The sequence below is a fragment of the Thalia democratica genome, unplaced genomic scaffold, assembly GCF_965202585.1.
Source record: "Thalia democratica unplaced genomic scaffold, ktThaDemo2.hap1.1 HAP1_SCAFFOLD_145, whole genome shotgun sequence".
NCBI lineage: Eukaryota > Metazoa > Chordata > Thaliacea > Salpida > Salpidae > Thalia > Thalia democratica.
In genome coordinates, this window is record NW_028139290.1 from 45,805 (window position 1) to 63,773 (window position 17,969).

The window sequence follows — 17,969 nt, forward strand, 5'->3', positions numbered from 1 at the left end:
TTTTAGACGTCAGGTGTTGTTTACTGACTTGGTTTGTACTTCAAGTTCTCTCTAGCCTGATTATAGTTAACTTAAATAAACTGTACAACAGAATCAAAGTTTATAAAAAACTTTTAAAAAAATGAAAGATTTTAGTTTTTAACTCAACAAACATCTCAATTTTTCAGTATTATTTACAACTACTATTACTTCAACTACAAAATTTGAATTAATCGCACTACAACTAGATTATCCCTCGTCCTTAATTCACTTTATAAAGCATAAGTGTAACAAATATAAGAGTTTAAAGTTTCTTTTAGTAGGAAATAAAGTTAAACAGTACGGGTAACCTGTGTTTTTTTTTAAATAAAACGTGTTTTTTAACTAAGTCTAGCTCGGCAAACTGTTACCCGGTCGATAGGTTGCGGCCCATCAAACATACCTGTTCTGCGATATCTGGAATGCTTTATTAGTTAAATTCAATTTGTCTTGTAACTTCAAAAGAAGTATTATAATTTCTAATAGATTTAATGTTAGGACGGAAAAAAAAATAAGCTAACGATATTTACAGAGGACTAATTACAATTTTTTTTCTTAGAACAAAGTTACATGTGCTAAGTTCAGTCATATTATTTGTATTTCATAACAGTAGCAAATTTTAAAATTAATTTTTTGAAGTACTAGCTAATTAAAAAAACAATTGAATCAGGTGTTTTTTAAATAAGTAATGGCTAAATGAGGTAAGATATTTTCCTAACCATTTCGGAAAGGTTGAAAAGTACCAAGTAAACTTACATTTGATGTTCATATCTAAATTCGTTTAGATTCTTTTAACTTACATATAAAGTATAGTAATTAGACTTCTTAAATATTATTAATATTAAGATATCATTAGTTTACAACGTATCTTTATTTAATGTTTTCACAGTTTGAATTGTTTATTTTTTAAAGGTTATTATTTACTTAAATTTTTAAACTGTTTTTATTTTTGTTTTCTTAAAAAATATTTTAGTTATATCATAGTATTAAATAATCTACGATTAATATTAATTAACTTGAATCTCCTTTAAAAGGAAAATTAAGCTTATAAGTTTGTATCATCACAAACTTAAATTTTTTATAAAAACAAATTTTCACTAATTTATCAGCCTTAAATACCATAACTTTAATTCAAAATAGTCTTTTCTGAAAATAATACTTTACTTTACGTTAATTATTAAACAAGTAAATTAAATACAAGCAATTAAATCCTCAAATGTAAATTAAGAATGTAGTTATTCATTTAAAATGCTTAACATACAAAAAAAAAAACTATGGAAGCTGCATTCTAATCTTTTTTACATAAATATCTTTTTACACCGATGGTTAATCACATAACATACTCTCATTAACTTTAAGAGTGACCAGAAGCGTAACAAGTTGCATTTAGATAGACTGTTGAATTGAACACTTTTCTAATTAAAAATAAATAAAGTCACGAAGATTTTTACAATACTTATAATTTATTTTTCAATTAATCATATATAACTTTTTATCTTTGATACCAAATAGAACAAAATTAATACTTACAATCATCTTCATGGGTTATGTTAATTTGGAATTCAGCGTGTTTGTTTTGTTTCTAAATTTTATAAGTTATAATATCATAATAGTTAAAGATAGACTCTATAACAAAAACAATTTGTGAGCTTATGAAAAGTTTAAGTTTTACTTCATTTTATGAGTACTAGTTGGTTCTTGTGAATCAAAGCAATTTACTATTAACTGTATCTAAGAGATGCTTCTAATTAACAATCCACATAAGATAAAATTCAACTATTTACTTTTAAACTCAACGGTTTTAAACGGAAACCTATTTTATTTGTTTTAAGTAACTACACATACTTCTTTAAAACATTAAGTGTTGAATTATAACAAAAAAAAGTCTGTATATTTCAAAAAAAATAAACGAATACATATCACTGACTTTATAATTTTTGTCACTGGTTTTTTGAGAAATTCTTTTAAGGTTTTCTGAATTTCTTCCAGGTTTTTAAAAGTACACGTATTTTGGATCACTTTTAAACTAAAGTTAAGTTTAAGCTTAATAACCGTGTTAAGTAGTATAGTAACATTAAGATGATACTGTAAAGCGACTTTAATTAATTTTAAGATAGAAAAAAAATGATGATATCAAAAATTTCTATCTATAAGAAATATATATTTTGGTACTAAATCAAAATTTTACTACTTATTATGTTAAATTGTTTAAAATTCAAGATAATGTGACATTTGTCAGAAATTTCAGGTTTTTAAGTTGTTTTCTTTCAAACTCCAGGTTTTTCCAGGGTTACAGGTTTTATGACAACCCTACCATTAGTCTAAGTTTGCTAACATTATAATTTTACTTTTGATTATATTGTTTGTAATTTTACTTTGAAGTATACATTTAAAGGTGGTAATCTTTTGCTACGATAGCAAACAAAAAATTACAATAAGTTTAAAAAAGGCTAGTACTATTTTTAGAATTTTATGGATATTGAAGGCAGGGATATATAAAATAAAGATGAAAGATAGATTTAAAAGTAAAACTAGATAAACTTTTACAATAACTACTAAAATTTTTAGACGAAGCTTAATTGAATAAGAATCATCGATAAGTTCAACTTTTTTAACCAAAATAAAATGAAAAAAATTGTCAAGGGCAAGACGTTAAAAGGTATCCGTAAGGTGAGTTTCGAATACTGATAGGTTTTTCGTGCACTAGGTACTAGAACCAAATGTTTTGAGCGTATTTGTTTTGTCGGTTTATAAAATATAACAAATATTGATATTATTTACTAAACACGAAAAACAGTTCATCAATGAGATGAATAAACATAGCTGATGTGCAAAACATTTTGTTCTGAACAGTCTTTCTGAATTAATAATGACGAATATGCAAAACTAAGTTATAATAAGATTGGCATCAAAAATTTTTAATAGTCTGTTAGTTTCAATTGAAAATCCTTATAGTTAAAAGTTACACAAGTTACTTTTATTTTTATTTTAGTACTTATCGTTACAAAAAGACCGCTAAAAATGTTTTTAATCAATTTTATCAAAAATGTAACTAACGACTTTAATGTTTTCTTAATTATTTAGCTGTATTAACGAACTTTATAAAGATTTTAAACGATCAACACTTTTTTTTGAATTTGATAATGATTCAAGTTTTTTTTTAGTTTTTACCATATCAGTTTAAAGCAGGCACATAGCTTGGTACGTTTCTGCGAATCTACAGAAACGTAAACTTTTGTGAAAAAACTCGCTTTTCAAGAACTTGTTTATTTAGCTTTAAGTGTTCGTTTAAACTAAATTTTGCACTGGTAGATAATTTTTACAAGTAAAGTAGTAAAATTTCTATTTGACACATTAAGTGTATCGTAAAGATAATGATTTTTGACATCATTAGAAATAATTTTACTTATAAACTTATTAAATAAAAATTTAAGATATTTTCAACCTTAAATTAAATTTTAAACTAAAAATAGACCCGAAAACGTGCAACTTTAAAAACCTGAAAGAAATTTTGAAAATCCTGAAAAAATTTTAAAACCTGTAGAATAATTTCCAAAAACATCTAGAAACCCTGTTTTTAGACTAATTCAACATTTTTATATTTTACAGTTTTTTATTTTGACCTTGCTGTAACTTTTAAGAACTAGGGAAGGTTGCGTTGTTTGTTAATAAAAATTACAAATAATTAAAAATTTTAAGTCCTCAAAGTCACTAAAGAACTGACAAAATTCAATCCACAAAGTCACATTAAGAGAACTGCAAAGTATAAGTCCAAATAGCTCTCAGGAATATTAACAATATATGGTTTCAAATAAAAAAAAAATGTTGACAAATTTTAAATCATTAGAAGTCATGTTAAATATACATTAGACTGTTGAATCTTATTAGCATTATAGAAAAAAGACATTATTTATTAGTCAATAAGAAGCAAAAACCAGTAACATGCTGAGAATATTTATGAACTTATATCATAGGGGTTTGCATAGGCAAGACAATTGAGTGATATTTTTAGTTGCCAAAGTTGTATTCAATAAATGTTGAATTTTTTTTTTAACCCTTTGAAATTTTTCAAATTAATACTCTAAAACTTTCTTTTTGAGTTACTGAGTTCTATTATTTTTTTTAATGTGAGAGCTTAAATACAAACTTTTCATTTTTTTTTCTTATATTGTCTACTTAAAAGTTTTTTTAAAATTAATTTTAATAGCGTTGCTAAAAAACCTTGAATCCTGGAAAAAACCTTGAGTTTGAAAATTTAGGCTAAAAAAACCTGCAATATTAAGCAATTTTTAAATGTAAAGGAATAAATATTTTATTTTACACATAAAATGTTATGTATAGATAATAACATTTGTCATCATTAAAAATATTTTTTATTAATAAAGAAAATTGAAGAAGCTTTAAGATATTTTTTACCTTAAATCAAATTTTTAATCAAAAATAGACCCGGAAACGTGAAACTTTTAAATTCTAAAAGACAATCGGAGAGTCTGGAGAAAATTTTCCAAAAACATCAGGAAACCCTGTTTTTAGACTAATTTAATATTTTTATTTTTTATAGTATTTTATTTTGTCTTTGCTGTAACTTTTAAGAACTAAGGGAAGTTGCATTCTTTAAAAAAAAAATACGTTTTTTTTCTCCATTTTCCTAGCAAAAAAATGAATAAGAGTAAAATGTGATTCTTGTCTAGCAAAAAGGAAGAGGAAGGTTAGAGTGAGATTCTGTTTGAAAATGGCAAGAAGAGGAAGTGTAATGGAATACCAGTTCCACTGATGTGCCTTTAGGCTAACATCAAATATTATAAAACAAGTCAACCATAAAGCAAGTTTATCTGAAACAAGTTTATAGTTTCAAGATAGAGCTATAAAAACTAGCCACAGTGTGATTGCAATGATATTTTAGTCAAGACCTTTCAGATTAATTCAATAACTGTACTTATTTTTTTTTTTTTGTTCATTTTGAATGTTTTTTAATTAATGTTTGTTACTTATAATTGATTTTTTAGTTTTAATTCCGAGCTGATTATTCTTATTCTAGATATACATTGTTATATCATACTTCTTAGATTCTCATGTGTAAAAGTTTTTACCACATACAGAGTATTCTCTTAAGTAAATTGTCCTTTATGTTTTATTGTTTGGTATGTTCTTTAATATAGAATATAACCACCAAAAATCCTGCTTAGTCTTTATAAGTAGTATAGAATATCTTTAAATTTTATTTCGTTCTAACTTAAGTTTAAATTTATTAATGGTTTTTAATGTGATTATACACTACATACACTATAACCTTACATAGCATCACCAATGTAAGAAATCACTAGCTTTTCAGAAAGTTAATTACTAAGACCAACACAGTATTTTACCCAAACAAATCTTAATTGTATTTATTTATAACCTTTTCAACCAAATCAAGGTAAAAAATCCTTAGTCTTTTAGGAAATAGTTAAGTAACACCAAGTCAGTATTTAACACAAACAATTTTTACTTGTATATACAATCTTTTATCTTTAAGGCAGTGTTTATATTTTTTTTGTCTCACATTTTCTTATATTTTTGGAATTTTCATTTAGTAGTTAGTTTCGTTAAAAAGTAAATTTAGAGAGACTTTAGAATAAAGCTTGCATTTAATTTTTAAGTAGCAATACTCATATTTACAGGTTTATCCATTTGAAAGCCCTTAAGATTTGACCAAAAATACATAGGGTGTTGAAAAAATCATCAGGCAATAAGTGGTAATATTGATAAAAATACCATAAAGGGGTTAATATGTTAACAACAATGGATAATGATCTAGTAAAAGTCACGATATCCCTATAGATCTAACAAATTTCAAGTCCACAATGTCAAAATGTACTGACAAATTTTAGTCAACAAAGTCAAAATAGAATTGACAAAATATAAGTCCCCAAAGACAAAATAGAACTTACAGAGTATAAGTCCACACTTTCCAGATAGAACTGACAAACTTTAAGTCTACAAAGTCAAAATAGAAGTAACTGATATATGTCCACAAAGTCAAAATAAAACTGACAAAATATAAGTCTACAATGTCATTATAGAAATGAAAAGTTTCAATTCTGTCGTGTCAAATCAGAACTGACAAATTTTAAGTTCATAAAGTTACAATAGAAATGCATAAATCCAAGTCCACTAAAACACTATAGAACTGACAAAATATAAGTCCACAAAGTCAAAACAGAACTATTAAAATTTAAAACTAGAAAAAAAATGAAACTGACAAAGTTTAATTACACAAAGTTAGTACAGAACTGAAAAATTTAGTCCACAAAATCACAATAGAACTGACAAATTATAAGTCCAAATAGCTCACATAAATATTGAGAATACATAAGTACAAATAAGTGACAAAAAATGGAGACCAATTTTAAGTCACATTAAGTCATGTTAAATTTATACAAGATTCTTGAATTTTATTAGTTTTAAAGAAATATACAATATTTATTTGTAAATAAGACAAAAAACACCAATAACAAGGTTAAACACTTTTAGGAAATTGTACTATATGGGTTTGCATATGCATGACAATTGATTTTTATTTCTAGTTGATAAAGTTGTCTCCATTATAATGTTGATGTTATTGTTTTGCCTAGTTTTTTTAAAGTTTTGCTATTTAAATATTATGAAAAATATTTTAGAAATATTTTGTACTATTAGTATTAAAAATTTAAGAACTTAACACCATACTTAATTGTTCTTTTATTCTAATATTGTCTACTTATACGTTTTATATTAAATTAGTTATAAGACTGATTTAACATTTTGTATGTTTAATATTTTTGTTTCTGCTGTAAGTTTAAAGACCTAAGGGTAGTTGCATTGTTTGTCAATGACAACTCCTTTTTTTCTTCATTCACCATTAAGTAAAAGGAAGAAGGGTGAAATAAGATTCTCTTCTAGCAAAAAGGAAGATGAAGGTTAGAGTGAGATTCTCTTTGAAAATGGCAAAAAGAGGAAGTGTAATGGAATACCAGTTCCACTGATGTGCCTTTAGTTTAACATCAAGTATTATAAAACAAGTTGATCTGAAACAAGTTTATAGTTTTAAGATAAAGCTATAATAACCAGCCACAGTGTGATTGCAATGATATTCTAGTCAGGACTTTCCAGATTAATTCCATAACTGAACCTTTTTGTGATTATACTTTTATTGTGAAGTTATTTTTTAATTAATGTTTGTTACTTATAATTTATGTTTTGGTTTTAATTCCAAGCAAATAATTCTTAAATTACATAAATACTGTTATAGTTAATTGTATATTACTGTTAGATTCAATTATTGTGGAAAAATTTTGAAACATTTAAAGTATTTTCAAAACTATTTTATCCTTTATTTTTTAGTGTTTGATTTGTTCTGTAATATAAAACATGACCACCGAAAGTCATACCTAGCTTTAATAAGTAGCATGGAATATTTTTAAATATCATTTATTTCTAAGTTAATTCTTAATTTAGCTACGCTTTTTAGTTTGGTTGTACATTAAATTAAAACCTTACAACATAAAGTTGTTTTGAACACTATTCAGTTTTAAGAATCATTACCAAGTTGTAAGAATTTATTATAGGGTTTTCCAAACTGGGCCTAGTTGCACCCTTTCCAAGCCATTACAGAATTTAGGGGTCATGAGCTGCAAAGCGGCCACTGGGGGATTTATGAGGTCATAAATTGAGACTTAAACTAGGCATTGTAAAGTTTATGATTAAGAGCAATAAAAGTCTAGTCTTTGGAATTTTTTAAATAGTAATACTTAAACTTATACTAGATTTCATAGAAAGAATTTAGGAAATTTTGGAAACAAAAGCTGTAAAAGGGGGAGCCACAAAGTCGTAACTTGAAACTTACAAACTTACACTTGACATTTGGAGTTGATAATGAAGAGAATAAAAAAAGGTCTTAGGCGTTTTTATGGTAGTTTTTTAAGAAATTATGTTAGAGGGGGCAAAAGATTTTGTAATTTTTCGAAAGAAGCATTTTGAAATAAAGATAAGGAAACTCTAATCTAATGGAACAAGGTGTGTTATATTTATGGTTTAACATTATTTTTATCTTTGATTAGTGCATTTAAAGTAATGTTGAAATCTGTTGGGCCAATATAAGAAGGTAGTTTAAGTTAATACATTATTTATAATTATATATTGTAACCTCTAGTATTTTAGATTATTCAAAATTTGAAAAGCTTTACTTTTTAATAATAAAATATTTTTAAAGGAAATATACTAAAAAATCATATAAAAATTGATTTTGAATGCAGTATATGTTTAGATAATTTGTTTTCAGTAAACACTGATGTATCTGTTACGCAATGTGGTCACGTTTACCATAAATCTTGTTTAGAAAGTGCAACGCAGATTAACAAAAGATGTCCAATATGTAATACTGAAAATATAAACTTTGTAAAGACCATATATCCAAATGTATATAAAGAACTCAATTATAGTTGCTGTTCAAATGATACAAAAGAATTTATTAAAGAATTTTTAGACAACGAAAGAGAAAAAAGAGAAATATTTCTAAATATGATTAAGAAATTAGACAAAGAAAACACAAGTCTAAAAGAAACTAATATAAGTTATCAAAACAACCTTAAAAGTGTTAAAGTGTTTGTACAATGCTTCCAGAAAGATATTAAAGACCTGAAAATAAAATGCGAACTAATCTTATCAGAGAACAAGACGTTGTTAGCTGAAATAAGAAAGTTTGATAATGGCAATGAAAACGTACCCGAAATGTTAAATGTCAAGTATGGAAAACAGATTGAGCAAGATTATCGTAATGATATAATTTCTGGCGAAAACTTTTATGATTCATGTAATGATAGTTGTTGTAGCGATGAAACATATTATTTTTGTAATGATGACTGTTCCAGATGTTCAGAATGTTTTGTAAATAAAGGTTCGTTAGATTTAAAAAAAAAATAAAAAATACTTATTTTTAGTTTTTATTTCGCATTTTTCAGTACATCACACCTAGTTATTGATTACTAATAACATTAGTCTAATAGCCGCTTTTAATAATAATAGTTTTGATATTGTAATTAAATGATTTTTTGTAAGCAAAATAACTTTTGATTATTAATATGTTATTTTATTTTTTCTTAAGAATTTTTACAGACTTCAATAGCAGTAACGAGAATGACTTTGATGAAAAGAACAAAAAACTGCAAAGTTCTGGTGAAAAACTGAATATAAGTTTACTGGATAAATATTTAAAAAAGAGTACTTTACACGAAGTAAAAGAAAAGCTTAATGACATGAACGATTGCGAAAATAAAACTTTTATGTTAATAGTAGAAAGGATAATCAAATTTGAGAAGGAGAACAATTTCAAAAAAGAATAAAACAAAAAAATTAAGGTTGACCTAAAAACATTTAAAGCTTCACTGAAAACCGCTAAAAAGGATACTAAAAGTTTGAAAGAAAAGTACAGAATGTTGCAGATAAACAATAAAAATATCCTAGCTAAACTGAATAATATAAAAAACTTAAAAAAAAGTGTTGAAGTTGACCATTCTGAAGATAAAAGAAAGAAAAAGTTAAGAAAAGAAGACAATGACCAACTCTACAGGAAAAACCAAATTAATGGTTTGTTTACAGTAAATAGCTTAGTTTTATTTTTTGAACCATTTTATAAATTTTATTACCATATCTTAAAACTATTGTAGTTCTTAAAAAATCAATAAAATTTACATTTTATACTTATTATATTGCTTGAAGTACTTTCAAATTCTTCTATAGCAAACAAGTTGATTATAAACTTAAGTTTATTTTCTTTACTTTATATTCAACTTGTTTGGTGAGAACAATTTCAAAATAATTCAAACAAAATAATGAGAAAAAAAAAATTTTCTTTTTTGTGTTTGAAGTATAACATATTTTATATATCGAGTTAAGATAAAGACAAAAAAGTCATAATGAATAATTGACATACTTAAGGACGATTTGAGAAGTTTAAGTATCACAACATTCTTACTGTTCTAGCTTTGTATACGTTTTGTATATATATAAAACTACTAAAAAGCGTTTACTCAATAAAAGTGATAACAAGCAAATTAATTTAACAACAATTTAATATTTTTTATTTGAGATCGACATTGAACTACATGATAAAACATAACTTAAAATAAACAGAAAAAAAGATAGAAAATAATGATGATATGCATAATATACAAAGTATTGATGATAAAAACAGTATAGTAATATCTGGTGGATTGACAACAAAATCACAGAGCGGATCAAAAAATTGGATATTCAGTAATGCTGTTTACATATTTGATTTCAAAACAAACGCTTATAATCTTCACTCAAAACTAAGTTCTTCAAGGTACAGTCATCAATCTGCTACTGTTGAAGATAACATTTACTTATTAGGAGGTGTTAGAAATGACAGTATATCATCCGATAATGAGGTCATATCAGTTGGTCAGAAGTTGACAGTTCCACCAATGCATAACAAAAGATATAATTTTGGAATGTGCTCATTTGCCGGGTGCATTTTTTTGACTGGAGGAGCTCATAAGAATATGGAAGGTTCCGCGAAGTGTGAAGTTTACAGCGCAGAGAGTGGCGAATGGAGCGAAGTCAGTAGCATGAATGCAAGCAGATGCGCTTTAGCATTGACATATTTCCAAGATAAAGTGTGGGCAATCGGTGGTAGATCGAACATGATAAACTGGACACGGTTGAGACGTACGATTTAGGTGAGAACAAATGGACAACAGCTGACGTCAGGCTTCTTCAAAAACGATACGGTCAAAGGGCTGTGACCCACGAAGAAAAATTATTTGTTATCGGTGGTATAAGTGATCTGTTTAAAAAAACATGTTCAGTTGAAGTTTACTCGAGCGTGACGAATCAATTCACTTGTGTGGCCGAAATGAACCTATCACGCTCGTTCTTTGGATGCAGTGTACTTGACAATAAGATTTTCGTCTTTGGGGGTTTTTTGAACAGAAACCAAATAAGTGATTCCGTGGAGGTTTATGACATTGAAAACGATGTTTGGTCAAAAGGTCCAAGTTTACCTCTCCCGTTAGCTTCTTTTGATTGCTTAAGTAACAATTAGTTATCTTACTGTTTATGAAAAAAAATCTTTCTACGTACAAACTTTTATGTTTAGTAATTTCATTGAAATTTATTTATGTTTTGTTTAAAAGCAAACCATGATTATAATTTTAATAACGAGTTTTCAATGTTAATAACATTTCATACTCTATCTTTTTGACTACTCAAAATTTCTTGAATTTATTGAATACTGACATTTAACTTTTCTTCCTTGTCATATACTAATGACTGCTATTAAGTTTATAGATGGTAACTTAAAATTTTGCACTTAATTAAATATAAAAAGTGATCAAAAAAGACCTCTCTACGCATCTAATTCAAGTCTCTAAGATTTATATAAGCTTTTTGTAATCTAATTGAGCTTTAAATATAACTACTTTTAAGTAAATTTGATTTTGGAAATCTATTCTGAATTATTGAACTCAAAAATGCTTAAGAACCATTGAATAACTTATTATTATTTTTTTAATTTTTTAATACTGCTACAAAAAATAAAATAAATGTAACATAAAAATAGTAGGCTGTTTTACTTATTATATGTTCAGGTGTTGTTTATTGACTTGTGCTTTAAGTTCGTTTTAGCTAATAGTGCCCATACTTACTTTAAGTAAACAGTACAAAGAAATCGAAGTTTACAATAAAGTTTGAAAAAATTATACAATTTTTTTTATTATCTTAGGAAACATCTTAATTTTTGAATATTATATATAATAACTATTACTTTAACTACAAATTACAACTACATTGTCCGTAATACTTACTTCACTTTATAAAACATAATTGTAACAACATAAAAAGTTAAAAGTTTTTTTCAGTATGAATTAAAGTTAAATTGTCAACTAACCGGTGTTAAATTAAAACGTGTTTTTTAACTAAATTTTGGTCGGTATACTGCCACCTGCTGGGTAAATTGTAGCTCGCCAATCGAACATAAATGGTCTGCAATATCTTGGAATGCTCTATTGGTTAAATTCAATTTGTCTTGTAACGTAAAAAAATTATATTGAAATTAGTAATAGATTTATTGTTTGGATGAAAAAAAAAAGCTAACGGCATTTACAGGTGGAGCTAAAGCTCCAGCGTTCCACCCCACGCGACGCCCCTGGTTGAAATACCGCAAATTTTTCAAAATCTTAATTTACTACTATTCTTTGAGTATTAAAACCATGCTAGCTTCTGAAAACTAGTTAAATGCTGCGGGTATTTTAAACATTTTACATATTGTTACGTCACATAAGCTAGTATGCTAAGTATCTGAAAAAATATTCTAATAAATTAGCTACTGATTTAAGCATATTTGTACTCATGTTATGATCAATCAACTTAACTTAATTAAAACTCTTAACAGTTTTATTGTAATAAGTTAGACACTTATGACAAAGCCATTTATAATACTTGTAACTTCAAAATGTAAGTTTTGATCATTAAAAGAGTAGTTATAATTGTTCCAAACTTTGTTATTTTTAAATTTTACGCATTTTTTCCTTTTTATTAATAATGACAATTAAAAGTTTTAGGGATCTTGCATAATTGTTACGTCACATAGGCTACTATGCTAAGTATCTGAAATTAATACTTTCTTAAAATTACGACCACCATATCACTGTAAGTAATGGCAACCACTTGATTCCAACCGCGATCAATTCCCACCCAATCAAACTCGAGAATCGCGAACGACCAAGGGTTAAGTGATAGTAAAATAAATACAAAAAAAATAGAAATTGGTGGGAATCGAGCGGTTCCAATTCAAAAAAACTGCATTAGAGACAGTTTGGAAACTATGCAAGTTTTAATTTTTTTGTATTTTTAAATTATAACTATTTTATATTTTCAAAGTGATAAGTTTTTTTACTAAAAAGTTTGAAAAAGAAACAGTTTACAGTAACTTTATAAACTATTAATAAATGTTATCAAAAAAATACTAACTATAGCTAGTCATAATAGTTATACTATATACTTATTGTGTATAGTAAGCTACCGTTTTGTGCAGTCTAACTTTATTCAAATTTAAGTTATTGAAAAAAAATTAATAAGCTACTTAATGAAAAAATAGCTTAATGCCCATAGGGAACGGACAATTAAAAAACAAATAATTAAAATATGATTAGTCCGAACCGAACTCATACCATCGTATTTTCTTCTTTTTTAATACTTTTTCTACGACGATGTCTTCTTTTCCTCTTTCTATTAACATCACCGTCATTATGATAATAACCGTCGCTTGTGGTGAACGACTCACACTTCTGATCAAAGATTGTGGTTCTTCTGGACGTGAACTTTTTGCGCTTTATCAGAGCGAACTTGTTCCACTTGGCCCGTATTCTGTACCACGGCTCGTCGGGGTTCGAGGACAGAAACTCCGGCTCCTTTGCCAGAAACAGTCGCATTATGCTGTCAACGTAATGTTCTTCCAATTGGGAATTAGTGGAAGGCATTTTATTTTCAGTGATATGGTTTTTTGCTAAATAAATGCAAACAAAACACTGTTCAACAATTTCAACAAGTTATACATGCGTCATAATTGAATTTTGCAAAACTGCTGAAATTTTGTTTTTGTGCATTTGCATATAGTTTTTAGAGCAAAACAAAAGTTAAAACATATTCTATTTCATCGTATTCTTTCTAAACTTTATTAAGTGAACTTTATTTTAATGTCAGAAATAATGTTTAGAAATACACAATGATTAGAATAAATAAACTGTATTGACTCTCATAAAAAAAGATCTTTGTTTATCGTTTTTTAAGCATAGCTTGAATTGAATTATATATACTTTTGCATATAGTTTTCAAAGATAAAAAAAAAACTTAAGTTTTATTTAACATTTACATATTATATAAAATATTTTTATTTATAATTTATTTATATAAGCTTATACATTTTAAAGTGTTTTTAGCTCTCGTTAATAAATGTGTGAAACTTGTAATTTTTGATAACTTTTAAAAAGTTTTTATGCTCAAATATAAACTTAATTTTTTAATTAACTTATTTAATGCTAAAAATGTTTTTAATCTACTTTTTTTTATCGTTAACTACTTTGTAAGTTTTGATATTAGAAATATGGTTAAGATAAAAGTTTCCTATTTAAAGCAAGAAAATTTAAGCGAAATAATTAATGTCTGCACGGTACAGGTATAACATGTTAGTAATATAAATACTCTTTAGTACTTCTTAAATGAAAGAATATGATTGATGTAATAACATACTATTTACTTTATTTGTATCCTAATTTTATTTCAGCTAATATAGTTTGAGTGAGAAAGCAAAAGATGTACAGATAATATTTTCAAAAGCTTAATCATAGCTTGTAATTATTCTAAGCTAATAATTCTTTTAACTTCAGGTAAAATTTTTTGACTACTAATTTTTAGTTTGTTTAACTTTAGTGTAAGTTAAAAAAATAAGCATTTATAAACGTGTATGCTCAAACATTAAAACAAAATGTGCTAATATTTTAGAATCAACCGATTTAAAATTTTAATGCTTATATACCCTTAAATTAATTAAGCTAATTACTTTTTTTTATAACTACATGGATATTCAATACAAAAGCTTTTAATTTTCTTTTGATTTTCTTATGTAAAAAATTATATTAGAAATTTTTTATTAGCAAAAAACCTTTTCTAATTATATATTCAATTTTTTCAGGATTTACTTGACTAAAAACAAAAAGTAAACCGTTCAAATTGTGCAATTTTTTTTAAAAACTCATTAAAAAAAGAGAGTTAAAGTAAAAGAATTGTTACTAAAAATTTTTGAATCATTAATCATTAAGAGACGACAAAGAAACATAAATAAGATATTGTTTTTGTAAACATCGACAAACAAAGTTTAAGTTCCATTTGAACACAAAACAAAACTAATAAAAGTAAGTTTGTTGGTCCTGTCGTACTCCCAACATTCCTCTTTGATGGTGTCAAAATTCAACCAGACAATTAATGAGACTATGACGTAGAATCACGCAAGGGCTTTATAGGCTGCCCACTTGTCTGGGAAAAATAACTAAAATTAGTAAAGCTCAGATACTGTTCAAATTATGTAATACTTGATGATTATTAATTTTATATATTACTAATTTTAAACATTTAAGTCATTTGATAGAAAACAAAATACTAGAACATGCACTAAAACGTTTAACTTAATTAACAGTTATTTTATTGTTTTATTTTAAAATAAAAAAGGTATATATTTGGTCAAATCAATATTATCAAAATTTTAAAATTGTATTTAACTCATACTTATTGTAAATATCGCTTAAAGTCGACTACTTTTTTCAAGTGAAAACTAATGTTTTAAATGCTTCTTTATCAGTTTCGATCTTAACAATATTAATTAAAAATGATATGAAATAGTCAAAATAAGAATCTAGTTCAATTTATTTCAATTACAATCTGTTAAATATTCAAAACATGTGTTTTGTCGTAGGGGGACGCTAGATATCAGCAATCGTATCAAAAAATAAGCTTAGTACCAAATGTTTTTTGTAAACATATATGAAAACTTAACTATCGTTTTTTGGTAAACTTTTAACTTACTTGTGAAACGAAATATTCATGATTTCTTTTCTTTTCGATAGGAATTTTTTCAGAAATCGTTCTGAGTATATAATAACTGTTTTTATCTGAAAAATACATCGAATGATTTTTTGTATAGTAGCTAGAGTATTAATTTACGTAGCTTAAATTTCATATAGTCTATCAAAAAAGTTTTACAAAACAATCTACATTTTTTTAAAGTAGTTTTTGTTAAAACGAAAACACAGTTAGACCTTATAGAAGTATGATTAAAAAGCTTTTATTTTTTCTAGTACTAAATAGAGCCTAAGTTTATTTAACTAACTTTAAATTTTTATTTTTATATTTTTTATATTTCTACTTATTGTTTCAAAATATAAAAAAAAAGTTACACGTATGCAGTTTTTAACTTAATTTACAACTAAACTTTAACAAAACTAGCTAGATATTTTAGAAGGAATGATCACAACTAATATAGAAATATATATTAAGCTTCTTGATTTTAAAGCTAATCTCTAAAAGGAGGTTGTAACTATAATTTCAAAGAAAACAGCTCTATGCGTATAGAAACATACTTATGATAAGTTTAAAAGTTTTATATCTTAAAACTAGTTCTAACAACAGTTAGAAACTTTTATTATATTATGGAATGAACATAATGTCTTACAGCTGAAAATTAAAAGATGCACATAAAATACGTATAGAATACACATCAAAATGAAATACATCTTTAAAACTAGTCATAATTAACAATAGTTATGAAATCTTAACTTTATCAATTCTTTAACCTAATTAACATTAAATAAAATAATTAGACTTAATAATTTTGTATTGAAAGTATAATATAATTTTCTTAAATTGTGCAATTTGTAATCATTTAAGGTTAAACAGTTGTATCATACCATCAGGGGGCGTAAGAGAGCTACATATAAAAAATTAAATTAAGTTTTTATTGTAATAGTGCAAACTTATTTCAAAATTATTTAATTTAAAACTTCAATTAAAACATAAATTTAAGTATTAGTTTTGATTTAATTTTATATTAACTGGGTATATTTAATATCGCACAAGTTATTTAAGTTGACAATAAAGCATTAAACTTTAAAAATTAAACCAAACTAAACAAGTATAAAAGATAAAGTTTTTGAAAACACCATAATAATAGTTTTAGTAATTAGGTCCGGACTTCTAAACATATTTTATATAGTTATTGAATTGTTAATAGTATCTAAAAATTGTTTAATAAGGTGTAACCGGTATACGCTATATAATTAAGTGACGTAGATTGGATACAATGACATTGATAATCGTATTTTTACTTAATTTGATTAGCTCCATAAAACAATATACTACATTTTTAACAAATATTCTTAAAACTTACTTGTATGCATATATTTTAACATTGTTTAAATTTTCGTAGCTTTTTACTGACACGTTTGCAATACTATAAATTAAGTTAGAGCTAAGTTTTGAAAAATAAACTAACTCACTAAACAACATAACTAATGTAAAGTATAAATTCATAAAGAACATTTTCGTTTTCATTCTAGCCTTTATAAAACTATCTATTGCTTTAAACTTGCAGAAAACAGAGTTTATATGTTGTTTCTAAAGTTCAATCAAATAAGTTTTGTAGACGACTGTATAGCTAAGAACACGTTAATAAAAGTGATACTTGTTATTAATATATTTCAAGTAACTTTTAAAAATTTGCTTCAGTTAACAGTAATTAGTCACCTAAATTTAATTTGTATAAATTAGTTGAACATATAAAATTAGGCTTGATTCACCTAATTATGTTTAATTGTGTTAAAGTCGACTGTTAAAAAAAGTTAGAAATTTAGTTTTTAAGGCTAATAATAAAATTCAGTTGCTCTAAACGATATTAGAACTAATTAGATATAAAACGCTTATTAACTAAATTAAGAATGTATATGGTTAAGCTTAGTCTATTTGCAAGTAATTTATGAGTAAAAGCTTTTATTTTCATTCTAAGTTAGTAAATACGTGTATTATTAAACCTAATTAGAATGGATTTACTTATTCTAAAAATATTAGTCAAGTTATAAATTGTCAAAGAATATAGCAGTAGAGAGTTGAAATTTAGTAACTCAAATTTCAAATTTTACAGTTTTAAATTGATTTCAACTTAAGGCTTTATGACTTAAAAGTTTTCTGAAATACTGGAAATATTGAAGTTATCTGATACATAGAAAATAACACAAATCAGTATAATATTTCATAACTACAATTAAATTAAAGCATAAGTTTTATTTCTTAAAAAGTGATGAAACAAAATGAAAAAATTTAAATTTTTTTCATTATATAACAGCTATTAAAGTAAACTGTAAGAGAAA

At 25.5% G+C, this 17,969-nt stretch overlaps 1 pseudogene; it reads left to right on the forward strand.

The window, feature by feature from the left end:
• The first annotated feature begins 10,193 nt into the window (after positions 1-10,193).
• Positions 10,194-11,101, forward strand: LOC145845739 (kelch-like protein 38; annotated as a pseudogene).
• Positions 11,102-17,969: the final 6,868 nt, after the last annotated feature.